Source organism: Gavialis gangeticus, unplaced genomic scaffold (genome assembly GCF_001723915.1).
Source record: "Gavialis gangeticus isolate Ggan-Ray unplaced genomic scaffold, GavGan_comp1, whole genome shotgun sequence".
In the NCBI taxonomy this organism is placed as follows: Eukaryota; Metazoa; Chordata; order Crocodylia; family Gavialidae; genus Gavialis; species Gavialis gangeticus.
Genome location: NW_017728983.1, coordinates 3108927 through 3136265, shown reverse-complemented (window position 1 = coordinate 3136265; position 27339 = coordinate 3108927). Strand labels below are relative to the sequence as shown.

General features: G+C 45.3%; 1 protein-coding gene across 4 annotated transcripts in view; it reads left to right on the top strand.

The window, feature by feature from the left end:
- EPHB1 (EPH receptor B1) overlaps positions 1-27339 on the top strand; it is a 463546-nt gene that overhangs the window by 410712 nt on the left and 25495 nt on the right. The window contains exon 18 of one of the 4 annotated variants that reach the window (XM_019512868.1): positions 242-567. The exons of the other annotated variants lie outside the window; for them this stretch is intronic. The gene's annotated coding sequence lies outside the window, so the exon portion shown is untranslated. Of the gene's footprint in view, positions 1-241; positions 568-27339 lie in introns of those variants that run through there. 4 annotated transcript variants of the gene reach the window in all.

The window sequence follows — 27339 nt, the reverse complement described above, 5'->3', positions numbered from 1 at the left end:
GATAAAACTTGAATACATTCTCCCTTTCTAAATGCTTGTTCTCTGGAAACACACTTAAGGCTTGTCTTTGCATACTCATATTCTTCCTAGCTGCATTGTTTTTATCTGAAACTATGTCCACTGGGGCTGGTACTCAGATGCAGCTGCCACACATTTACTGTAGCTTCTTTGTGATCTAATTAAGTTTCTGAGGTTTGGTATATTAAATCCATATTAAAGCACCACTGGATTTGGGAAAGGGAGGGGAAGCAATGAAGGGCCAGAGGTGGGGTGGGGAGGAACTAACTGACAAAGCAGTGAAACATTTGGAGAGGTTGAATTATTGTCTGAGAACTGTAACAGCTGCAGACAAAGAATACACGGGACTCATTTCTAACCGGCAACTTCCGTTTCTCACCAACAGAAGCACACTTACCAATGTCATGGGAAACAGCATATACATAGATATAAATATGTACAAATCATATATTTAAAAGACAATGAAGACAAACCAATGTGTGTTGGGGGAAAAAAAATAACGGACTCCAATCCCACCACCAGTGAGCAGTAGTTGAAACTGATAAGAAAGGAGGAGCCATTGGGAAGGAGGAGGTGCAAGTACTGAGTTTCCAACCCAGAGAGAGAATTTTCTGCAATGATATTCCTTTTCATTTCTTCTTTTGCTCTCCTTCCCAATCCTCTATCACACACCTTCTTCCTTTTCTGCTCATGATTGGTGTGGAAGTGTCTTTAGAAGTCTCCACAGCTACCTAATCTAATACCAAGGTGTTGCTCTGTCAACTACCAAAGGACTTCTGACCACTGCATGGGAGATCCAAATCAATCCAGTTAATGTCTTCATATTGAAGAAGAGATGTACCTTCAATAGAAAACCTTGTTTTTCTTTTGCTTGCATTTTTTTGCAAAAAGGAAAAAAAAAAACATAATGAAAAAAGCAAAAAAGTGTTCCCGTGTGTGCACGCTCAGGTGCGTGCGTGTGTGTGCGTGTGCACTGTCAACTTTCTCTGGATTCGCTGCTTGTCCATCACAGAAATAGAAACAGATCGACCCAAGTGGAATGGACGGTAAATTCTTGACCTCCAAGGGAACTGGGGTTGTGGGGGAGGGAAAAGTGATTGGCTTTGCTTTCTGTCTGGATCAACTGCACCTGCCATGCACAATGAGAAATAACCAGGGGAAAAAAAGCAAGTCAGACTCAATGTTTTGCAAGTTTGGAGGAGGAAGCAAAGGAACAGTCATCTTGGATGCTTGCATGGGTTTTAGATGGGATTATTATCAGATGCACAGTCTTTGTTACTGGAGTGTTGACTGCAGAGGCAACTGCAACTGAAGGAAAGAGACTGGAAAATAGACTGGTTAGTCTTCCAGCAGATCTGCAGAAGATGGCTATGGAGAACTATTTTTCCATCTTGTGGACCTAAGGATTTCGGTATCAAATTGCTGACTTATGTACCATGGCTTCAGAGGTAGGTCAGTATATTCCTTGGGCTTCTCTGTCCATCTTCCTTCCCTCCTGTATCCCCCTGCTCTCTTCTTAGATGCATCTTCTAGTGAACATTTTCTTATGTTTAATATGATTTTTTTTGTGCAGCTATTTGTCTCTTTGCTAATTTGATCTAGTTAAAATTACTAGAAGCATATCAGTGTTTGCATGGAATATTACCGAGAGTGGGCAATCTGGCATCTCTTCCTACAGTATGCAGTATGCATACAGTTTGTAAAACTAATGAGTTCTTATTAAGGCTTTTACTTAAAATTATCGTGTGAGTAATAATGATCCATCATCACCATCTTAGTGGCATCACAGTTGCAAACAAGCTGCACTCAGGTGGCATAGGGAATAGGCCTGACTGCTTTCCTACCAGAGCTAAGCTGAGTCATAGCCTGTGGTTGATGACCAAAGATTTGTTCTCTTAAGGAGTTTAGGTAGTTCAGTAGCTCATAGCCATAGCTTGGTGGCATCCCACATATGGTTCAGATGTACATGGAGAGCAGAAAACACTTGGAAGCTGTCTGTCAGCTGGATTGTGAGATTGTGAGATTTAAGGTGAAAGAAACATCTCTCTCTGATGGACCAGTTCTCATGTTGTCCAAGGAAAGCTTGTTTTGTTTGCTGGCCTGCACTGCCTCCTCTGTGTTCTTGAAGTGGCATCTCTTATATACAAAAACTAGAACTCTTGGTTCCAAAATGATACCTTTTATTAGACCAACTGGAAAATGGCAAGAAAATTGTCCTTTTCTGCAAGCTTTTGGGATCAAAGTCCCTTCATCAGGCTCTGGGAAAAGTACCAAGGGTGTACCAAGTACACCCCTGACCTCTTTATATTGCAGTTTCAGACAGGAACAGTACATCTGGTGGGGTCACCACAACTCCATACTTCTAGGAAGTATGAGACTCCCTGCCCCCAACCCCTGAGCTGTCAAGCAAATATTTTCCTACTCCTACCTTTGCATTGTGGGCCCCACAGACACTTCAGAAGCTTTTGCAATATCACATGGGCACAAATGCTTCTGGGATATTCTTCTCTCAGACTTGAATGCACAGGTCATGAGATTTAATCTGTATTTCTTGTAACGTGGATATAGGCTGGGATTGTGGGTGGCTTCCTGTACCCCAAAACTCCTCGGCATGGCTCAGGAAGACACTGGGTTCTTCAGAGTACCAAGATGCAGAAGGATCTGACACCTAACATTTCCTAGAAAGCTGGCAATCAGCAAAAGCCTGGCGCCCAGACTGGAAAGGTGAAGGCTAAGGAGCTGTAAGCTTCCCAGCAGCTTGCAGTGGGAGAGGAGACCCTTAGGCCTGGATATTCTCTGTATCACCAGTTCCTTGATTTTGTTGAGAAAGTTTCTCACAGCCCTGGTGAGAAATAGGAACTAACAAGATGCAAAAATGATCTTGTTTCCAGTTGTTAAGCTCCCCCCAGAGAAACAGGCAAAGAAAAACTCCCCTTGTTTGACAACAGAAGGGACTATTCTAAGTCCTGTCTGATAGCCAATCGTTAATACCTTTTGGAATACTCTCCGCAAAAATCTGTATTCAAGTATGTTGTCACACCAAATACAACATGCATATAAAACGGGCATTGTGCATACTAATACACTGTGTCACTACATTTATATTCACAATCAGTAAGGGATCCTTTGTGTTTTTATGATTTTTCTTTTATTAGGAGAAAGCCAAAGGTATAAAAAAGCATGACAGTGACACAGACTAAATACAAAAGCTCCACCTTTACGACGGCCGTGCTGCTGATTATACGGAATGAGCATGCATCTCATTGGGAAGTGTCACTCTAGCCTTGCTTTGTGTAATCTCGCTGGTTAATATGCAGGGCATTGACAGAACTATAGCTACTGTACTCCCTAATATGAAATTAAGGGGCCCAATTCTGACCATTCAGGTCAATGGGATCTATAATCATGTGCCTCAGAATAAACATGGCCCTTCTGCTTGAACTGTTCTCTGAAGCTGCACTGTGCTGTTTATCTCCACCTGATTTTTATTTCCCATGACAAATAACGTTTGTTTCCCCTCATCAGCTCTCTCATTGCCTGTCATTGCACAAGAACCTGTATTTACTGGTCCTGATCACTTACTGAGCACTGCCATTGTGTGTAATGCTATATATAATAACATATAGGAAAGCAGGCGTCATTTTCTCTAAAGGCTCCTAAATTCACCAAAATAAATGGCTTGATTTTTAGAGTGCTGTTTGAAGCTGCTCCCATTGGGAGCAGGCATTCCTGTAGGTAATGACTGCTTAGTCAAGTAGCTTTTTAAAAGTCCATTAACCATTGCCTCATTTTTGGGGGGCTTTATTCTCTTTTTTTCCCTGTGGGATGACCCATGTTCCCTCTTAGTCATTTCTAACTTGGGAGGAACCCTGAACATTGTTCCTGGTTCCTACACTAGGTGAGAAAGCGAAATTAAAGCTGTTAAGCCTAGGCAGTAAACTGGTCACCAGGGCAAAGACAGTCAAAAAGCCTGATGCTAAATTGATTCAGTCCTTACAGGTTAGTTTAACCTGCGGAGGTTAAACTGAGAAACAACTGGGCAGACATTTACATGAGTCAGGAAATACAGCCACATGCCTGCAGTGGCTTAGGCCAGAAGCCAGGGGGTGCTAGAGCATGGCTCTCTGGCCTGTAGCCAGCATGGGCTGTGTGCTCACTTCCTCTTCCTGCTGCCCCTGAGATCTCTGGGATTTGCAGTCCAGAAGCATAACAGTAGGACCCTGCAGGGTTGCTTATCACTTCCTCTTCCTGCTTCCAGGTAGCTTTGGGATTTGTAGTCCACAGTTGCACCCATCAGTAAATTTGAGCAGGGGAAGGGGTGTTTAACCCCCCCTCCCTTGGCCCAGACCGTAGCCAGGTTTTGCTTGGGGGAGGGGGAAGCCCCCCACCCCACCCACAGACTGGGCTGAATCCCCAGTTGGGCTTGCACCACCCTCACTGCTCCAGCTATGGAACAAAGGGGTGGGGCCAGGCCTGCTCTCTGGAGCAGACAGTTTAGCCCAGGCCTACAAAGCATGCTGGGATGATGGGGGGACTGAGATTTAACTTGAACCAGGAAGGGATCTCGGACAGAAGTTTTATAAACCAGTCTGACCCAAATCAGTTAAATCTGATATAGGCAGGAAAAGTTATTTGGGTAGATGTGATATCTCTTATTAAATCAACTGAGTAGTTGGGGAAAAGTTCTTAGTAGGCTTTTGGGCGCAATCACTCTTCTTCAGGCATAGGGAGTCTCTGCTGTTCTGAGACTCCAAGAAATGAGAAAAGCTGAAAGTGGGGCAGGGTGTCAGTGAGAACGTAAATAGGTGGAAATTAGGAAAACAAAAGGTAGTCTGATACTATGCTCAGCTAGGTTTATCTTAAACCAATTTCAAAATGGCTGAAAGTGGCTTATGTGCACAGATCTTCTGTTCTGTTACAGGTTTAAACCAGCTTCTGATTACTTAAACCGGTTTATGTGTAACTTCTGTCCTTAGCCCCAGGTGTTTCATTTCTGCCTTTAGTGCAGAGAATGGGATATTTTGGCTGAGATAAATGCTGTATGTGTTAAGATTTGTATAAAAACAGATCACAGCAGCACCTATCTCCATTACAGCATGCCCTTTTCTAGAGCTTATGATTCATAGCATTGAGAGAGCCACATTAGACTGCTTAAAGCCTCTGCAGCTTCCTCTAAAATCCTATTTAGAAGTTAATTATACTGTACTAATAATTAGCCCTAGCCAGGTTTACTCTTTCCTCTCCTGAGAAGAAAGATCAGCTTTGCTGCCTTTCCAGAAAATTAATTAATCTAAGATCAGTAAGGCTGAGGCAGGGAATACTATCCAGAATGGAGGGCCCGCAGAGGGAACATCTTGTGGGCAGTTCTTTTGAGGGTATTCCAGCTTCAGTTCTCCCAGAGACTACAGCTCTGGTGTGGTGATGTGATGAATGCAGTGGTCTCTCATGGAACCAGCTTCCAGACAAACCAAGAACATAACCTCCTGTGCTTCCTGGGGCTTGCCTGTTGCATGCTCCCAGGATTACCTCCACATATTCAAAATGCTGCCACATTCTGGAAAACCATCTTTTAAATGGCTTCAAGTTGCTGCCTATGCAGAGGGCATTGTAATCCTTGAATCAAGAGCTGACAGGGGTATAGATAAGACCACATCTGAATTGCAGATCTGATTCACAGGCAATGGCTGCAAACCACCAAGTGGTGAGTCTGAGTGCTTCCCCCAACCTACTGACATAATTTTTTTCTGGACTGAGCCAGCAGATCCTCAACTGTATGCTAACACCCTTGATCTGCACCCAAAGGATCAGCTGCATTGGGGTTATGTATCAGGGTATCACCTGACTATTGCCATCTCTAGCCCATGTCTTCTCACTTACCCTCATTTCCACAGTCGTGAGGACAGAGCAGAACTCTGCTGTAGCTGGTAGGAGATACTGGGTCATACTGGGGAGATGAATAATTGTTCACGATCATTTTGTAGTTCCTTTCATATTAAACAGTGCTAAGCTTCTACAGATTAATTCCATTAATTCACTCTGGCTAAAGATCTCAGTAACCCCTTGTATAGAGCTGTGTGAACAGCAGCTGAGAGATCTAATGAAATTAGCCTGGGCATGTTATGTTCACCCACAATTGGGAGCAGATTGTCAGCCAACAAGAGCAGTGTGGTTTCTCTCCTTACTGAGGTCTAATCCTAGACTGACTGGTGTCAAGGAGATTTCCATAACCCTGCAAATATGTGCCGCTGGCTTCTTGATGATCTTCCTCCTGAATGCTGAAAATTCGGTACTGAGTTGGAGCTGGCACATTTATAACTTGAACAGGGGCTTCCACAGGAACATTTATTCTCAGACATGGAAACCATTCTCTGCTTTCTCATAACTTCTTTCCCAGACAGAAGCAATGTGCATACAACATGCAGGTTATAGCCTGAGGCACCTCCAATGCTAACAGAACTTGAGCAACCCTGTTTAATACTCAAACAGGCAGGATTTGTGCTTATGCCTTTGAGATATTCTCCTAAACTCGCAGATGCTGCAAGCTCCATCTGAATACTAGCATTTTCATCGCAATGTAGCCAGCCAACGCCTCCCGAACATAAAAACCTCGACTAAATTTCCAAGTGGCGGCAGCTGGGACTAATTAAGCTATCCACCACCTTAAACAGTTTTGCTGTTTTTGTGACTTTGCAGATGCGATGCTGGGATTGAAGAAGCTTTGCTGTGTCTTACATGTTGCTCCACAATAAGTATTTTATCATTCTTTATGTGAAAACTCTCCAGATTTGGATTGCAGGTTCTACTGTTTTCCGTAGGCATCTCTCCTCTTGGTTAATGTCACAAGTCATTTCTGAGCCTTGCTGACTAGTGAGGGCAAATCTGAATGTGAAGCACTGGACAAAAGTCATCCTAACATCCAATGACCGAGTGATCCATGTTCCACCTTTTAGAACCTACCTGGTTATCGGTCCTTCACTTGAATGGGGCAGAACTACCAAGGCGGTGGTCTTCTCAGATCTGCATTATGCAACAGTGTTTTCCCTGGGAAGTGACTCCAAATTTACCTCGGAATACTTAAAAAGAAGCATTTCCAGAGGATACTTAAAGTGCTTACTGGAAAATGAATAGAGCTGATTGAAAGTCTTCATTCAAAACCTTTTTTACAATAAAAGGCTTTCAACCAAGGAGGAAATTTTAACCAATTTATTTCCATTTTAAAAGGAATTTTCTCATCTTATTGTAGGCTTCGCCCCCCCCTTTTAATCTTGAAAAAATAGAACAATCTAGTGGGGACATCTTTTTAAATGAGCACCCTCTCCAAACAAATAAAAACAACTGGGGCAAAAAATTAGTTTTTATACTTCAGCTCCAAAGTAGTCATCAATAGCCTACTTTGCAAACCTCGTAGAACATGGTGGTATATACTATTTCCTTTCAGTGGCCGTGCACCTCTCTCTATCTCTCTCGCTCTCTCTCTCACTCACACAAACACACACATAAAGACCTCCAAGAAAAAGCCTTTGGGTTCAAATTCCAGCATGCCAAGATGCTTCCACCCTTCTCTGTATCTCTGCTGAGAGCACTATGATCTGAGCTGCCCTCAGTGTTGGTTCCTAGGATTAAACTCTCCACTGCTGGGGCCAGACCAGTCTCAGCAGAGGGCCTGCATCGCTAGCAGTCGCTTCCCCCAGAAGGCTAAGTTTAATGATCCAAGACGCATCTGTTGAGCCAAGGCCTTGTGCAAGGGGTATGTTAGCTTAATATGGCAGAAAGGGGTTCTCTTATGGAGCAACAGTGAAATGGAGAGTTTGCTGTAGGGTTTAAGCTGAAAGCTGTGGGTTTTGTTACTGTTTGTTGTTAAATAGCTAAACTACCGAGGTGTTAGTGGGCATATCTACACAAGATGCAGTAGTCCAATAACACTGTGCAGTAGCATATCACAGCACAGACAATACATTACTGCATAGTATTATGAGGCTACTGCACAGTAACTTCACTAAAAAGGCATTCACCGGCACTGCTGTGCAGTAACTCTAGTTACTGTGCATTTAGTTAGTACTTCATTTAGTAAGTACTAAATTAAATGTGCAGTAACTACTGCACATTAATGAACATGTAGAGGCGCCCAGTGTGAGGCTGCATTTCTGGCTACATAAGCAAAACAACAACTAGGCATATCTTGTACTTCTACATCAATAAGAAATCATCTCCCCAGGTGAAGTGAGACCTGGCCTCCTTCTGTCTCTTGTCTGTCTCCTTTTTGAACAGCAGGCCCCATGTGATTTGTTATGTAGAGATAAAAGGTTAAAGGTGACTTGAGGATCTGAGCAGCCATGTCTCTGGAGGACCCTTGCAAAGATAATGAATGTAGGAGAGACTTGTCTTTACCAGACATGGAAAGAGCATTATCGTGTGACTAAAGCTATTTCTGGAAGCATCACCTTCAGAAGACATGACCTCAAAGGTGATCTTACACTCCAGGCTGGGCAGTGCATTGACGGTCTTGGATGCATTGACTTTGGCAGACTCTGCTTTCAATAATAGCACCACTTAGGACCAGCTGGTTGCAACTTCTCTTGGGCAGAAGAAACAATGGGATATTTTTGCATGTACTGACTCCAGGATGAGCTCACAATGGCACCTGAAGAGGAGAAAGGCCATGAGTAGCAGAACTGAATGAGACTTGGCATTTCTACTGTGTAGGAAACTACAAGGTCTTGAAAAAGTTTTCATTCTGATTTGGCCCAACAGTAGAAATGGTGCAATCTCCTGATGAAAGGGAATTCTGAAAACATTTTTGTGAAGGAAAATATCAACGTGTTTTGGCTTGTTTTCTCTGGAAAAACATGAAGCAGCCTCCTGTCCTGATGTACTGAGATTCCTTACGCTGCTCAGGGGTTATCTGAGCCCATCTCTTCCATATAGTACACAGGGCAGGTAGGCAGACTCAGCACTCAGAGAGGGTAGAAGGAGCAACTAAGATCTAACTAGGATAGTTTTTGTGAACAGCAAGGAGGGGGATCCACTGGCTTTTGAGGTCTTTCCAAGAGATAGAGGTACTTGCAGTGAAGGAGTAATCTATCCATCTGCTACCCAACGGAAGCCTTGCTCTGGGGTGTGGATGAATTTTCTTTCCAGGTTTTCTGCTATAGCCACCTGTACCCATAGTCTCTGAGACATTGCCAGTAGATGTGATATGTGTGAGAGGCCAACAGCCCCCCAGACCTGCTGGTGGGGGCCCCCAGCTGCCTGGGCTAGAGGACCAGGGCCGGGGCCCACATCCCCCTACCCTCCCCAGCAGCACCTGAGCCCCAGCTGCCGCCCGCTGGAGGCAGTGGCTGCTGAAGCCAGAGCGAAGTGCAGAGCTCAGTTTCAGCCCGCCCTTCTCCGCCCACCCCTGCAGGCAGCACAGCTGGAGTGGAGCCCATGGGGCAGGTGGGGGGAGGCTGCAGGTTCAGGTCTCTCTGCCCTGCTGCCCTCCACCTGGGGCCTCTGCGGCTCAGCAGGGGGACCTGGCGTGGGAGGGCAGGCAGGCTCAGTGCCGCTGCTAGGAGCCCCACGCAGGCTATGCTGCCACAGTGAGTGCTCCATGCCTGCCCCCTGCTCTTTTTGTGCTGCCAGGTGGGCAGGGGATGCCTCACATGCCAGCATGGCTGGCACGGGGCTCCTGGCACTGGCACCAAGCCTCCTCACCCCAGGGAGAGAGACCTTGGGGGGGAGGGCAGCAGGGCAGGGAGCCCTGAGCCCACAGCAGGTTGCCGTCATCTACCCCCACCCTGTGCACAAGCCTCCCTCCCTGGGAGTGCACAACCCCATTTTTCAATCATCATGACCCCAAATGGGGTCACAGCCCCAGGACTGGAACCGCTATCTTACACATTATATTCCTCCTTTCTCTTTGTGCCCTGCATTGTTTGCTAATTCTCAGAGTTCTTTGCTGCTAACCAGCGAATGCTGGTGTATGAGGCTAAGGTAGCTTTGTCCTCAGCTATATATCTGTCTTCTTAAATAGAGGGCTGTCCCTGTCCCGTCCTGAAGGTGCCTTCTACCCACATAACACCCTTTCATAGACACAGAATGAGCTGGAATTAGACGTTTTTGTGAATAGCTTTAATGAAATATGACTGAATTCAGACCCTTCACACCTCCTGTGCTACAAACTAGACTATGAATCTAGTGAACAGCTAGTTGAGTCTGCATTTGTCTTTGTTTTGTTCAGACACAATACTTTTATGGTAGCCACTGTCATCCCAAGTAATTTCCTGCGGGACACTGGCAATTAGGAGCACCCCCTTTTTTGTCAGCTGGTTTAACAGCTAGACTGCTTTTATTTTAAATCCTAAGGCAGGAGCATTGGCTAAAACAGTGATTCTCAACCAGGGTGCCTTGAGATCTTTTCAAGGATGCTGCACAAATGTCAGTACTGTTAAACATGATTCACCGGAGGAACCCAGAGATTTCTATATAGGAATCTATAGTGTTAAAAAGAGGCTGCCCTGCTGAGGTCTTTCTGAGTCCTTTGCAATAAAAGAATTGATCTATTATTTTTCTGTAGTCAAAAAATGAGTGAAAATGAAGAGCTGGAGTGCCTCAAGTCTATTGAGGGTTGCCTTGAGCTTGCGGTTGAGAACCCCTGTGTTAGAGAGCTTTGCAAGATGGAAGCCACAGCACCTCCTCTTCCTGCCATCCTGGAGGGCATCAGTGTACAGCCAATTTCACCCACACTTCCAGTACTCTTCTGGTACCATCAGATTTGATATTCATCCCCTTGGGCTAAGGCTTGAAAAGTTGGGGTGTGCAAAATGGGCCCTGTTCGATTCGGATTTGAATTCAGCCCAAATCGGGGACAGTAATTCCTTGATTCAGATCACTGTCCCCGATTCAATTCAGCTGAATCCAAATCTGAAGATTTGATGCCGATTCGGAGAATCAGTGGTTCGTCCATAGACACAGCTTTGTATGTTTTTTCTACGTACCTCAAGGTACCAGGTGCGGCTCATGAACGCTGTGATGCTAGGGCAGATGGAGGGTCCCACAGGAGTGTGTGTGTGGGGGGGGACTCTGTGTGCTTGGCGATTGGCTGTGGGGGACCCCGGGTGCCCCCCCACACCCAGGAGGCACCAGTCGCTGAGCCGGGGCTCGAGGGGGGGCCCCCTGCATGCTCCCTGGCGGACCTGGAAGTGAACCAAAAGTGCTTCTGGTCCACTTGCGGGTCTGCTGCCAAGCACGCTGGGGTCCCCCACACTTCTGTGGGACACGTCATGCATCCCAGCATCACAGTGCTCATGAGCCGCCTGGTACCTAGAGGTATGTAGAAAAATACATTTAAAGCAGTCTCTATGTCCAAATCGCTGAATCTTTCCGAGTCTCTCCGAATCGATTCAGAGGGTTCCAATTCGATTCCCAGTGATTAAAGGGTCCCTGGGTCGATTCTGATTCAGAGATTTGGCCACCAAATCGGGTGAAATCTCCACCAAATTGAATCAAGGACCAAAGCTTCACATAGCCCTATTAAAAAGTACAGATAGGCCTGGCAACTCTCATTCATTTTATAACAATCGTGTGTGGGAGAGACAGGGAAATAGGAGGACAGACTGGGTCAAAGGATAGGGGAGTTGCCTGGACTTCGGGGCCAAGAACTGATTTTCGACAGTGACTCCCAAGAGAGGAAGCCCTGTTCCCCAATCACAGTGTCACCCCGTGTAGTCCTAGCATCCGTACAACACATCTCAGCCTACCTGTGACCTGCTAAGGCCCGCACCTATTATATCCATAATTCTGACCCTTGCTGTCTCCCCATATCACTACTAAATATCTTTCCCACTCTGTTTTCCATGGCTGCATTTGTCCATTTCTTTGCTTTGCTCTTCTCTGCTGTTGAGTCTACCTTTCCAACGCTCGGTTTCTTTCTTATGTCTATGTATTGATCTATCTATTTGTCTATCTTGCCTCACTCTTTATTTTCTTTGACCGAATGTATCTTGTTCTCTCTCACTCTCGATCATGTCCTGTTACTCTATGAAATGCTTTTCAATTGTCAGTCTTATTTCTACATTTCTATGGCAACAGCAAAATCCCAACCTAGTCGTCCTCTTTTTTTTTTTTTTTTGCATGTAGTGGATTTGCTAGGAGACTGCCAACAGCCTGTACTTCAAGTAATTTATCTCGTAAAACAAACAGCTGTGGGGAGAGACGGGGGAAGGAGGGAGGCTAAGGAGAGGGGGCGGGGGGAGAAGCTGGGCTAGGAGGAAGGCATTCGGCAGCTAAAGGCTTCCTGGGGTCTGCAAGCTGATTGCTTTATGAAGGCGGGGAATGGGGAAATAAAACTTGTGGTGAGTGGCTTGGAAAGGTGCTGAAATGTCTCCCTTTCAGCTGTGGCCAGATGGTGTGGTGGTTGTTAAATGGCTGTTTACAATTCCGTGGAGCGGTATAAAGCCATAACTGCAGCACAAGGAGTAGTTGCCGGTAAGGGCTGGGATGGCTGCGACAGAGACGAGAGGGGTGGGCAGGGAATATAAAGCTGGTGTGCATATGAGAAATGCGCTAAACCATACTTATTGCGTAGGCTGTAGCATCAGGACCCTTCGGCATCTGGAGTGGAATATGTTCTTCTGTCATGGGGATCTTTAAATCAAGATGGCAGTTCCTTCTCTAAGATATGCTCAACCACAAGGCAGAGGCTTGATGCAGGTTTCAGACTTGGTGATCATGGTGGCCTAACGATAGAAGCCTGCTAATAAAACCCACCTCCTAATAAAACTCACCGGCAATTCACTTGTGGGCTTTCCTTAGCACCACCTTTGTAATTCATTTCTCTCTTCGTATAACACCACCCAGGGAAAGCCAAGAAATGGGAGTGTTATAAAGAGGCTGTTTTTCGTTAGCAGTAATTAAAATGGGATATAGTGTAGCTGGAAGCCAAGGTAAAGTCAATCGTTCTCCTGTCTGAGACAATAACAGCTTTAGAACTAGGGAGAGTACATATTAATAGCATTATTATGTGCCTTTTTATAAATAAAGAAATATATTTTATGCTGTTAATGACCTTCAAATTAACAGTTCCTTGAAAGCACTTATGTATATTTAATTTTAAACATTGCTGAAAGTCAGAGTAGGGATTGCAATGAAAACAGCAGGCAGCCAGTTTTTAAGTAAGAGCAAACTCAGATAATTTTTTATGAGCCTGTCAGCTTTTGGTGGGTTTAATGTACTCTTTTATTTCCCCCCCGCCTGAGGAAAACAAGTATTTTTTGGTTTTTTTCCTTTTCTGCTTTGAAGATTTTCTTAATGTGTCTGTGGACAACAGCCTGGGCCTTGTGTTGTGCTGCCTGGCTTTTCATTTTTGCTTTGTTCTCATCTACAGGGTGCTGATTACATTTGCCAATGAGCTTGGCTAGAATACAGAGGATCCCGTGACCTCATGATTGTGAAAAGTGTCATAGCTTGTGATTATTGATGTCACCTAATAAAAAGCGTTGCTTTTTCTTGTTGCTGCACTGCTTTTCATTCACAGGTCTCAGAGCTTTCTACAAAGCAGGGTATACAGTATGATCTCCAAGAGGAGAAGCTGAGCTACAAAGGGGTGAAATCAGCTACTTAAGGCCATGCCGCAGGTCAGTGGCAGAACCAAAAGCAGAAACTCCCGATTCTTACTCCAGTGCCCTGCCTAGTAGACCACAGTTGCTTCTCTTCGGACAAAATGTGGCATGGGAATCTAGGGCTAGGGAGGACCTCGCAAGGTTATCTAATCCAACCCCCTGCTTAAAGCAGGATCCTCCCTGACTAAACCATCCCAGCCAAGTGTCTGTCCAACCTATCTTGAATATTTCCAGGGATGCAGATTCCACAACTTCTCTAGGTAGCTTGTTCCAATGTTTGATCACACTGATAGCCAAAAAGTTCCTCCTAATCTCCAACCTAAATGTTCGCTACTGACCCTTGAGGCCATTGCTCCTAGTCCTCTCCCCTATGACCGCAGAGGAAAAAACAATCTCCATCCTCTCTATTATCACACTTCAGGTATTTGAAGATTGATATTGACCCCCTACCCAAATCCTTTTTTCTTGAGACTAAATAACCCCATTTCTATCAGCCTTTCCTCATATGCCTTGCTTCCCAGGCCCCTAATCATTTTTGTTGCACTGTGCTGGACTCTTTCCAATGTGGACAAATCTTTCTTGAAATCTGAAGCCCAAAACTGGACACACTAACCCAAGCGAGGCCTCACCAATGCTGCATAGAGCAGAAGAATCACCTTCCTTGATTTGGTAGTGACACTCCTGTGGACCTGGTATGCTGTTGGCTTTTTTTTGCAGCAGGAGCACACTTAGATCTTATTCAGCTTATGGTCTACTGTAACCCCTGGATCCTTCTCTGCTGTACTGTAGCCTAGTCAATCAGTCCTCAGTCTGTATCTGTGCATGTGATTATTCTGTCCCAAGTGCAGGACTTCGTACTTGTCCTTGTTAAATTTGATCTTGTTGATTGTAGACCATGTTTCCAGTCTATCCAGGTCATTCTGGATCCTAGCCCCACACTCTAGGGTGTCCGCAACGCCACTGAACTTGGTATCATCCACAAATTTGCATTCAATCCCATCATCTAAACCATTGAACAATGAAAACATTGAACAATACCGGACCCAGAACAGGCCTCTGAGGAACTCCACTCGATACTTCCTCCCAACTAGACACTGAGCCATTGACGAATCTTCATTGAGGCTAATGAGCCAAATTATCCACCTTACTATACTTTCATCTAGTTTGGATTTCCTAAGCTTGTTAATGACAATGTCATGGCAGATATGTTAAAAAGTCATGCTAAAGTCAAGTTATATCGTGTCCACTGCTCTCCACATACCATCGTCACCTTATCATAGAAGGAAATCAGGTTAGTCATGCATGACTTGCTCTTGGTGAATCCATGCTGGCTGTTCCTGATCACCTTGTTTTCCTCTAGGTGCTTCACAATAGATTCCTTGAGGACTTGCTCCATGATCTATCCAGGCATCAAGGTCAGGCTGACTGGTCTTTAATACCCCAGATCCTCCTTCTTCCTTTTCTTAAAGATGGGCACTATATTTGCCCTCTTCCAGTCATCCTGTGTTTACTGAACCCAGTGATCATTACATGATGTCAGAAATGGCAAATGAGATGAACCTTGAAATCATTTGAGTTCAAAAGTGAAAAAGAAATAAGAAAGTGAGAGCAAATGGAGCAGCATGTCCACATGGAAGAACAAAGGCCTCTGTAAATGATCTTCCTGCAGTTATAGTCTTAGAAAAAGGACAGTTAGTCATGGAAGTTTTACAGCCTCCATCTGCCCTTCTGATTTCAGGCAATATAGCAGAGAATTGGAGGCCATTCAGGCAGATTGGTATCTGAAAGTTACAGGGGCAGAAACAAAAACAGACAAAGTCAAATAATCTGTCTTCTTGCATACTGCGATGGAGGAAGCCCTGGATTTTTACAGCTTTACCTTTGCAAAAGATCAGCATATACAATTTTGTCCAAATTTGCCAAAAAAAGAAAAAGCATGAGACCCTTGAAAGGACACAGATCCTAAACCTTCAATGCTTGGAGGCTGCAAGTGAAAGCAGAACAGTGAAAAAACCCTGGTCATACCCAGTTTACTCTCCCTTCCAGCATCCACTCTCTGCCGCAGCATGACATGGGATACTGGGCAAGATGCACGTATGGTCTGACGCAGTAAATGGCAAATCTTATGTTCTTATTTTTTAGTTGTAGATAAACAACAAAAAAAAGCATAGATCAGTATGCTACTGAACTAAAGAATCTGAGTACGAACTGCGCTTTGGAGAACTTGACAGAATCTCTTCTTAGAAAGAAAATTATTTGTGGACATGAATGACACGTGCCCCCAGAGGCTGGGGGTGCATGGCGACTGCCAGCAGGCAGTGGTGTCGGTGGCGGGGGTGCGGTGGTGGCGAGTGGGGAGCTCCCACAGGCAGCTGCGGCGGTGTTGGCGGCAGGCCGAGCAGGGAGCTGTCGTAGGGGTGGCGAGTGCCAACCGGTGGTCAGCAACCACCTGTAGATGGCAGTGGGGAGTGCGTGCGAGTGATGACTGCCCGCATGCAGTGCCAGCAGTGTCGGCAGTACTTTTTGGTGCGGGGTGTGCACTACCAATCTCAGGGTGCACGCTACATGTTGCATGGCATTGCAGACACTGCATTACAAGGCTATTGCATGAGAGAGAATTGTCCCTAGAAAAGATTGTCCAAATGTTCAGGGCAGCAGAAACTGTGAAGACCCAGGCTGCACAGCTGAATGCACCCACAAGGTCTTCCATGCAGTAGGCAAGAAAGTGTGCACTAGAAAAAGCCATTTCACAGGGTAGAATTTTCCATTGGCAAAGAGATTGCTAAGCTAGAGAGCGCAAGGAGCCAGTTATTGCAGAAAATGCGGAAATCAGCACGGCTCCAAATGTTGTGTTGCATTTGGCAAGCTGTTTTAACTGTAAGAAGAGGAACCATTTTGTCAGGTGCTGCAGATCCCAAAACACAAAACCCTCAATTGCACATGGGTGACAACTTACCAGAAGAATTATTGTAGAATCAAGCTAAAATTGATGAGAAGAACTGGGTTTTGCCAGTGGAAGTGCGAGGAGCAGTGGTTTAATTTAAATTGGACCCTGGAGCTAAGGTTAATATTTTCCCAGTGCAAGAATATGGAAAATTAAAATTGAGACAAAAAGAAGTGAGTCCAGCAAACATGAAAATAACTGGTTACCAGTGAAAGAGAGATGCACTGCTAGCATCCAAAATAGAATTTACAAATTCCCGTTCATAAAAATAGAATATACACATTCCCATTCACTGTAGTACCTAAGAAGGCAACACCAATTTTGGGTCTGGAAACTTGTTGGAAACAATCTAGTTAGCATGTGCTTGCAGTACAAGACCATACAACATTCAGGCCTCCTGATGATCCTCTTGGTTGTTACAACCCAAATCTGGACAATCTAAGGCAGACACTAATTGTTCTAGAACACAAGAAGCAACTATATTCCTTTGGAAAGAAATGCACCTACAGACACAAATGCAAATACTATTATGTAGAAAGAGGAAATCAGCCTCAGTGCTCTGTAGCTAAAGAACTTTGTGCTATGTGCAGGAGCACAGCTGACAAAAATGCAAGTCAGTTAGATCCCAGTAAAAGGACTCAGGTCTATCAAAACTTGGAGGAAAAGCGTCTTGCCAAAAACAAATCAGAACCCAGATCTGATACTTCATCGGTCTGAGAAGAAAGTGAAATCTCCTGAAAGACTCACAGGGCACATCTACACATGATGATAATGTGCCTGAATAAATTCCAACACAGTTTGTGCCAGAATCAGCTGCTCTCAGGCATAGCATTTTTACATGCGCCTCAGACTGCGGCAGTTTGAGCTGAGGCAGTCCTGGGCACATGTGAAGATGTTGCACCTGGGAGCAGCTGCTTCGCAGCAGTGGACCGAGGTTGTCAGTCCTGGGCTCCTCATAGGGGCAGCCAGTGGCAGAGGGGCTAGCTGGGGCACAGGGGTGCTACAGTGTGGTGCTACCCAGCAGGCAGCCCCCACACTGTAGCATCCTTGTGGCCAACCAGCCCCTGTCACACTCTACACATGCATTTTGAGTGTAAGTACTCTGCCATAGGATAGTGCTTGTGTTGGGCAGTACTATCCAACTAGTTGGGAGCTAATTAGTTTACTGTGCCCTAATACAGGTGCGCACACAGACTGTGATGCTTTACTGCGGAGCTGATTAGTCATTCCACAATAAAGCACACACATAAATGTGCCCATAGAAACTTGTTAAAAGAGCTACAGAAAAGGGGGACTAGGGAAGTGAGTGGCAAAGACTCACTCCAGAGTGAAGTGCTAGTAATCTTTCCTCTGTATGTGGGTATTAATTGATTTTTATGTTAATTGATTTTGTAATTATTTTAAAAGGGAAAATGTTGTTATATAAGTTATAGAGATACTCCCTCATTTAGAAGACTACAGAGGTTCAGAATTGAGAGATGGTCCCTTAGCTAGCTGGTTGATTAGAAAGTGACTGAGGGTAAAGGTTGCTTAGTGCTCCACAATGAAGTTCATTGTTTTGTTCTTCTCATTCATGTATGCCTGTGCTTCTGGAACCTGGTGATCACCACGCTGCCCATCTGAAAGTGTCTAGCTTCTCTGAGTAGTCCCTAACCTGTTCTTCTAGTACTCTAGGCTGTCTGTCTCCTTCCCTAGCTTTGCCGCCAATTGCGCTCATCATCTGGTAGTGGCCTCTCTGTGAAGACTAAAGTAAAGAAGGTGTTTAATGTGTCAACCTTCTCTGCATTATTTGTAACTAAATTGCCTCCACAAAGGTCCTACAGTTGCTTTGGTCTTCCTCTTACCTTTGACGTACTTGTAGGATCCTTTTTAATGCCTTTTACATCCCTTGTCAGCTGCATCTGAAATCATACCTTGGCCTTCCCAGTTTTGTCCCTGAATGCCCATGAACACTCATATACTCTTCCCTAGTACTATGACCAAGTTTCCACTTTTTAGAGAGTTCACTTTTGAGTTTCAAGTCACTGAAGAGACTGCTGTCTAGCGAGGCTGGCCTCCTGTTGCACTTCCCAGTCTTCTGTCACACTCGGATAGCTTGCCCTTGTGTCATTAAAGGGGCTTCCTTGAAATTTAGCCCATTCTCCTGGACTCCTTTTCCCTTAGACTTGTCTTGCAGTGGATCCTGCCCAGTAGTACCCTGAGTTTGCTAAAGTCCACTTTTCTGTAGTGTCTTTATTCTGCTGCTGTCCATCCTTCCTTCCTTAGTATCTTGAACTGTATCATTTAGTGGTCACTGTTACCCAACTTAGCTTCTACTATCATATTCTCAACCAATCCCACCTGTCGGTGAGCAGCAAGTTGAGAAGAGCTTCCTTTCTACTTGGTCTGTCTACCATCTGTATTGAAGAGTTATCCCCAACACACCAATAATTTGCTGGACTGCTTGTGCACTGCTATGTTTCCCTTTCAATGGATAGCCCAATAATTAAAGTCCCCTATGAGAACCAGGTCATGCAATTTGGAAGCTTTGTCCTGTTGTTTAAAGAAGGCGGTGTCCACCTCTTCCTCATGTAAATGACAAAGGCCTCATTTTCTGAGAACTTGTGAAAAGTCCTCTTCCTAATAAGTGGTGGGATTTTCCAAAGTATTCATTGTTGGCTTAGTGCTCCTCCAGTTGATATCAATGATAAAACACCCTTTGGCTTCACTAGAAAAGAAATTAAGCCAAACAAATACTTTGGAAAATTCCATCCAAGGAGCTTACTACTTCTATACAAATGCATGTAGTTTCTCTTAAGGGGTTATGGGTATTCTTTTGCATTAAAAAAAATGGCTGGCAATGTCCTACTTTTACAGTGTATTAACAACAGACCTCCCAGGAGCTCTTTAAACAGTCTGTTTGTAACATGACGATTTGGAAGAAATACCCAGTGTTTCTTCTTGGAGAGTGATTGGGATGCTGCTGTTATATTTCATTTGGCAGAGGCAAAGAACCTGGAGTGGAATAAATAATTGAATATCATCTATAAAGAGGTTTTTTTTAGTGAATTGCCATGATCGCTATTGCTGATTTTCAACTAGGATGTATATATTAGCATTTCTTTCAGTCTAACTAATGTCTCGTCCCTTCTGATCTATAGAAGCTGCCAATAAATTGAAACCACAATATGTTCACTTAGAAATCATTATTTTTAAACAATGAATTTAACTTTAAAAATGTAATTTGTTTTCAGCTTGAAGAATGGGTTCGCATACCCTATAACAGATTTTCAAACTCAGTGAAACAAATCCTCACTCTTAGGCCATTCCTTCCTGCTCCTTCCCTCTCTCTATATTTGTGTGGTATGTGATCAATCTATAGGTCTCTTGATATTCAGATTAAAGTTTCAGCTCTGATTTTTGCATTTCCACCAGGGCTTCTACTTCTTCAATAAGCTTTTGACTGAGCAAAGTGACCACAGAAGGTTGTCAAGTGTACATTTCATAATGTGACATGACTCTTTAGGTAGGTTCCTACCAAAGGTTTCCTGGACTTTGAAAAGAAGACTATAGTATTAGAAACTCTTATAATGATTTTGGGGCGCAGAAAAAATATCCCATACATAAATGCTTATTACAATCATGAACACACAACATTGTCCATGACTTCTAATCCTAGCACAACACATTGGCTACTGGGGGACCTAGGACAAGTCCCTTTATCTATGTCTCCCACCCTCTTCTTTGTATGTCTTGTATATTTAGATCCTAAGACTTTTTAACAAATAAGTTGATGAACTGGTTCAGACTCCAGGTTCTCTGGCCCTGAAGTCCTGTCTCTGAAAGTAATCAGTAATGCATTTGTACTTGATGGGGACTCAGAAGACCTGGGGTCAATTCCTGGTTGTGGCACCAGGCTGCCAATGGCCTCAGAAATCACTTCCCTGCTGTGTGCCCCAGGTGCCGCTTCTGTGATATTGCAGTGCTAACACTGCACTCTGTGGTCAAGTGCTTTGAGACTTCCTATGGCAAAATCACTATAGCAAGTGGGTCTGCACTACAGATTTTTGCCAGCATAACTAAATCAATGACAGGTGTGAAAAGCTGTGATAACAAAACCCCACAGCTAGATTTAGTTGTGTAGCAAAGGAGGGCTCCCTCCAAGTTGGCTTCTGTCATTTGTGGAGATGGTGTAGCTATGTATCATATGTGCACTTCAGTTGCTGTTCTCTGTATCTCCACTAGGGCTGTGCAAAGCTTCAGTCGCTGATTCAGTTTGGCAGAGATTCGGCCTGATTCAGTGGCCAAATCTCTGAATCCAAATCGAATTAGGAGACCCTTTAATCTCTCTGAATCAAATTGGAACGATCTGAATAGATTCAGAGAGATTCGGAAAGATTTGGTGATTCAAACATAGACACAGCTTTAAATGTTTTTTCTATATACCTCTAGGTAGCAGGCGGCTCGTGAATGCTGCAATGCTGGGGTGGATGGAGCGTCCCACAGGAGCATGGGGGGCTCCCCAATGCTCTCAGCAGCAGACCCAGAAGTGGACCAGAAGTGCTTCTGATCCACTTTTGGACCCACTGGGGAGCATGCAGGGCATCTCCCCACACCCTTCCCGTGATCTCCCCAGCTCAGTGACTGGTGCCTCCTGGGTCTGGGGGGCATCTGAGGTCCCCTCATGGCCGATCGCCAAGCCGGGTGGGTGCGGGGGGCCTGCCCCCCCCCCCACACTCCTCAGTGGACCCGGAAGTGGATCAGAAGTACTTCCGTCCCACTTCCGGGTTTGCCGCCGAGTACATGCCCCGCCACCCCCCGCGCTCCTGTGAGATGCTCCAGCTGCCCCAGCATTGCAGTGTTCATGAGCCACGCCTGGTACCTCGACGTATGTAGAAAAACATTTAAAGCTGTCTCTATGGTCGAATCACTGATTCTCCGAATCAGCATCGAGTCTTCAGATTTGGATTCGGCCGAATCAAATTGGGGACAGTGATCCAAATCAACAAATCGAATCACTGTCCCTGATTCAGGCTGAATCCAAATCTGAATCAAATAGGGCCTATTTCACACACCCCTAATCTCCACTAGTGGGCTCTACACTGCATTGGCAAAGCTGTAGTGGCAGCTACTCCATAACATAGTGCTTTTCAACCTTTTTGGTTGAGATCAATGAATTCAGTGAGACCAGTGGTTCTCACCCTTTTCAGACTTGAGGCACCCCTCCCTGGGCTCGTGGCACCCTCCAGAACTTTTGTGAAAGGAGTAGCACTCAATTTCAAAAACCAATTGATACATTACAGTGCTTATCTCCTTATGAAGGGTCTGGGCAGTAGGGGCTCGGGACCGTCCCGATGGGAACAAGCCTGTGTCTGGTTTACCATCTCAGATTATCTGCTTGTCTCTTCACATCTCACTTATCCCCTCACAGTTTGTGGCACTATGATTCACAGTCACTGATGTAGATACTCTAAAGGGATAGGTATTAGTAGTGGTATTATCACATATTTCAGAGACAGATGAAAGAAGCAGTAATTGGCAATTGTGGAACAAGGCTGTGCCTTATTATTATTTTTAAAGAGCCTAGGCCAGTGAAACACTGATGTTCAGGCCCTAGGCACTACTGCAATACCATTACTATGAATAATTGAGTAAAAGGGAAACCTCTAGCCCAAAATGGTGCTGAAGGAAGATATTCTTGCAGCAAATCTGACATGGAAGTGTGCCAGCTCACTTACTATAGGCAATCTGAAATATTTGGAATCTGATACAAATTTTAACTTTATGGCTTGTTTCACCTTGCTGTTTCTTTATGTGCTTGGGTCTGGTGTAATGTGAATTGGCAGATGCCTGCCTGTATATCATTGTGCACAATGAGTCATTTCTGTGGCCGTACTCTGACTGGATCAACATCCTATTCCAGTCATTTTCAGGGTAGGAACGATCACGGTCAATGTTATATTTTGGATGCAAGTTTTGTAATAAAAAAAGAGAAACAAAATATATTGGAAATGCTGAAGGCATTTTAAGCACCCAAATGATGAATGGATATTAGGAAAGGATGGAAGCCTAAGAGTGGAAAGGAAGAGGATAAGATGATAGAGGAAGGGGTTAGAAGAGTGTTATCTCTGACTGGCATCTGTAAAAAAAAGAGAACCACGGCTTTGCAAACTGGTAGACTATAATGATCCATAAGGTTAGTCCCCTGCCAGGGCAGTACAGCCTTTACTGGTTTGTCAGGCACAGCTTGGGCAAGGACATCTAATTCATGCTGTAATGTGATGATAATTAATCATCAATCTATAAAAGATGTTCCTGATACTGAACCTAAGTTTTCTTGTTCTTAATTTCATCCTATACATCCTCATCATGGGAGTCTTGCTCTGGAGTCACTCAGAAGTACTAGGATCTTGTGGGGAGTGGCTGCATAGCGGGGTTGGGTCTCCCCTTCCTCTCCCACTGGCCTGGAGGCTCCAGCTGCTGTGGGGAGCTGCTCAGGGTACCAGGTAGGGGTAGGAGTGGCAGCATCAGTGGGTGATGCCTCTCCTTCCAGGTGCTCCTGTTCTCTGCCCACCCCCAGTGTACCCTACAGTCTGGTAGCAGGTGCTGTAAGGTGTTGGGGGGGATTGTCCACTGATGCTGTTGTCCTCAGCCCTGTCTCGCACTCAGTAGAGATGCTCCCTGCAGCTGAAGCGCTCAAGTCAGAGAAGGGAACATGGTTGAGGGGGAGGGAGCAGGGACTCACCCCTGCCACTGCCACAGAGGCCAGCACCCTGTGAAGCTGCTGCCTGCAGCCCTAGGTAGAATGGGGCTGGAACAGTCCTGGAGGCTCCCCAACCCTTGGATCAGCTGGGAATAGCAGCAGCAGGTGCATCCTCCCTTGTTCACCTGCTCCCTGCTTGGTTCCCCCTGGTGCCCCACTCCAGCCTCCAGCTCCAGCCGTACCTCAGATGCTGCAGGAGACCCAGGCATGGGGAAATGGAGTTGCTGCCATATGACCTTCACTGTAGAAGGCAGGGGGAGGGGGGTGACTGTGCCATCCAGCTCCTCCTGGGTCCACTCCTACTTGTCTCTCCTAGCTGCTCCCTGCTTTCAGCTTGTCTTCAGAGTGTGCCTCATTTGACCACTTCAAGACTCAAATATGGCTACTAGTGATTAGGATGAACATTTTTCTTCTCCTCTTCTTACTTCTCCCCTTTGCCACACCCTTGTGCTTCCAGCCTGGCCTTTCCAAATGTATCCCATGCTCTTTTTCAATATTCAAATGGCTCTGAGGCTTTATTCTTTGATGTGTAATACAGTTATGCTTTCTTGTTTTTTCTCATTGTGCTGAGCTGCACCCTGAACCTTTCTTCTAGGAAGGAGATGGCCTTGCACATTATGCAAAGGCAGCTCTCCAGTTTTTCATTCAGGAAAAGGAATGATCTCCTAGACCACCACAACATCATCTCAACACTACCGGTTCACCATTGCAGTGAAGCTATGCCAGTTTGGCAAAGGAGTTGGCTACTTCAGCTGCATTTAAAAAAAAAAAAGAGATTCCTGAGGAATTCCCTTGAAAATCCTATTCATGAAGCTCTGGCATTTATTTCCATCCTCACTTCCAGATCTCTTGTTACCAACACTGCTCTACCAGCCTACACACACAACTTTCAGACAAAGAACCCTCGAGACTTTCATTGCCCTAGAAACCCTCTGCATTTTCACTTGTTCCCCAGTCTGCATCCATTGTTTGCTGCTGCTTCTGTACTCTCACTGGAAACCCTCCTTGAGAAATAATGCTGCAAACGTCTCTATTCTTTGCTTGCTGAAGCAACTGAGAGGAGATAACTTGCCCGTCAGTACTTACTTACACAGTCATAACTCTCCTGGAGATGGTGTCACAAGACCACCATATCACAAAGGTCATAACCTGGCTGGATAGTCATGTTGTTCCTGTATCAGCCATTGAGCATTATGTTTTATAAGGTAACAGATGAGAGAAAAAAGGACAGCAGAAATGAAGAAGCAAAGAGGGAGAGGAGACAGAGACAGGATGGTAGAGCATCAGTGATGCTTGGAAGTCTTCAAGTGGAGACTGGACAGACTCCTTGCTGGGATCATTTGATCTCAGCAGTTTTCCTGCCCAGAGCAGGGGAGTTGGACTCAATGATCTTTCAAGGTCCCTTCCAGCCCTTAATATCTATGATTCTGTGATTCTGTGCCCGTTGTAACAGGGGACCCAGATCTTGTTACTTGGGACTAAGGGCAGGGGAGAAGGAACTGTGGCAGGGAGCCAGGAGCCTCCTGACTCCGTGTGGGCCCACAGCTGTAGAAGAGCAGGCCGGCCCTTGATTAACAGGGAAAACTGTGCAGAGTTGTGGAAGGCATGTGACCAAAAGGAGGCCTGGCTTCCAGGCATGTAAACCCAGGGCTTCAGCCAGAGCAGGCAATCTGAGCCTGCTTCCTGAAGGTGAGGAGCTCCTGAGGGAGGTGGCTATGGGGGAGGTCTGGGAGGCCATGGAAATGTGCCTGGTAGGGCACTTGGCATTAGGAAGACTAGTCAGAGGCAAGGACCAGAGGACTAAGTGCTGGAAAGGCAAGCAGCCTGGCTTAGGGTCAAGGACCAGAGAGGCTAAGGGCTGAAGAGGCAAGCAGTCCGGCCCAGGGTCAAGGACCAGGGGATCCAGAATGAAGGATGCAGGGGCCAAGGACCAGAGACACAGAGAACTGACATGGCTGAGACCAAGAGAGCTGGGCCCAAATCAGTGGGCCAGGGCTGGAGGTCTGCAGCCAGGGGAAAGGGAAGCTAAAGCCAAAAGAGCTCAGGCCTCTACAAGGGACAGAACGATGTACAGAGTAGCTTCTGCGAGGCATGGGCATGGTTGTAGGGGTGGAAGGAGGCCACAAATTTAGCCCCTAGGGCAAGTGGGAGATAAGAGAGTGAAGGCTGAGAAACAGAGAGAGGGAGCACACCAAGCTTACCAGCCTCTGTGGGCAGCCTCCTCTCATCACACTTTACAACAAGATGTGGCAGGTGAGGAACAAGAGTGTGGACCCTCGGTGGTGAGGGTAAGAACCAGGCAGGGCGGAAGTGGCAACTAGGAGGCATCACAACAACCCCTGGCACCTCACCTCTTATACCCATCTTGTAATATTTTATATCAGAATAAATACTGTGGTGCTTTATTCTGCATAATTCAGCTTTATAGATTGCCATTGGTGTAGGTAAATGTCTCGTTTAATATTAAAGCCAGCTTCAGAGGCCCATGGGGGAAGGAGCTGAATTTCTTTCCCAATCCAGGTCAATATAGTTCAGGTTAGGTATACTGATGGAGCAGGCTAGAGAAACCTATGCATGAATGGCTTAGAAAATGGAATTTCACTTTTATGCTAAGAATTCATAGTCCTTCCATGTGATGGTTAAAGTCAAGTAGCAAAGCAGCATGCAAAAGCCCTGGAATGATGAGGAGTCTTGCTGACAGCTCTAGCATTGCCAAGCCTGGGGTTAAAAGTCAGTCGAGAGACATTTCCATTTTCCCCTTAGAATTCAACAGGGATTGAGGAGAGGGTTGACTCTGCTCCTCTAAACTCAGATGGGGATGTCATGTCTTCCTCTCCCATGGGACTCAGCCAGGCACTGAAAGATGATCTAATTTTGCAACCTCAAGAGTATCACCATTGTCTGGTCTCCTGCTTTGATGTTTGCCTGTTGCTGTACACAAGTTCTTAGTTTTCTCCTCTCTCCTCTCTCTCCTGACCCTGTTGCCTCTTCTATCTACCCTTTCATCCTTCCCTGTTTCTGATTCTTTCTCTTTATTAGCAAAACAAAAGCACCTAGAGTCCACTGATGAGACTGATGTTCCACTGAGTTAGGCACTGGATGAACGTAGAGCAAGAATGAGTCTCTGAATGACTTGCAGAGCTTACCTCCCAAGCAGATGGCTGGTAGGAAGTAAAACAGTGACAATAAAGTAAGGGAAGTTGCCCAGGCTCACATGGGGTCAGAGCCAGGCTGAGAACCCAGATATTTTCTCCAGAGGGACATTCAAGAAATATAACCGCAAATTACTGAAAGTGTGAATTCAAGGTGGATTCACTGAATAATAGTAGTCTCCCGTGTCGGCACTCCTAGTCATAATTTAAGTGGCCTGAAGTCAGTTTGATTTAATCACTTTGGAAGTGAATTAACCTGAGGGTGATGTTACGCGTTACACTCAGACCACACTAAATCTGTGGAATGTTAAGTGATGTTAAAGTTATAACGTGTTGTGGGGAGTTGCGTGTTAAGGCTTAATACTGTTTGTTACCCTGTTATCCCTGTTCTGGGTGGGGAGGGAAGAGCTAAGAGCAGTGTTTTCCTGAGATGCTGAAGGACTGCAAATTGTTCATTTTAGCTCTGTGGGCTATATTTAAGTTACCCTAACACATGCTAAATAGAGTTCATAGAATCATAGAAAATTAGGGTTGGAAGAGACCTCATGAGGTCCCCTAGTCCAACCCCTGCTCAAAGCAAGAGCACCCCCAACTAGATCATCCCAGCCAAAGCTTTGTCTAGCCAGGTCTTGAAAACTTCCAAGGATGGAGATGCCACCACCTCCCTGGGTAACCTGTTTCAGTGCTTCACTACCCTCCTTGTGAGAAAGTTCTTCCTTATATCTAACCTAAACTTCCCTTGCTGCAACTTGAGATGTTTGCTCCTTGTTCTGTCATCTGCCACCACTGAAAACAGTCCAACTCCATCCTCTTTTGAACCCTCCTTCAGGTAGTTGAAGGCTGTTGTTAAATCCCCCTCAGTTTTCTCTTCTTCATACTAAACAA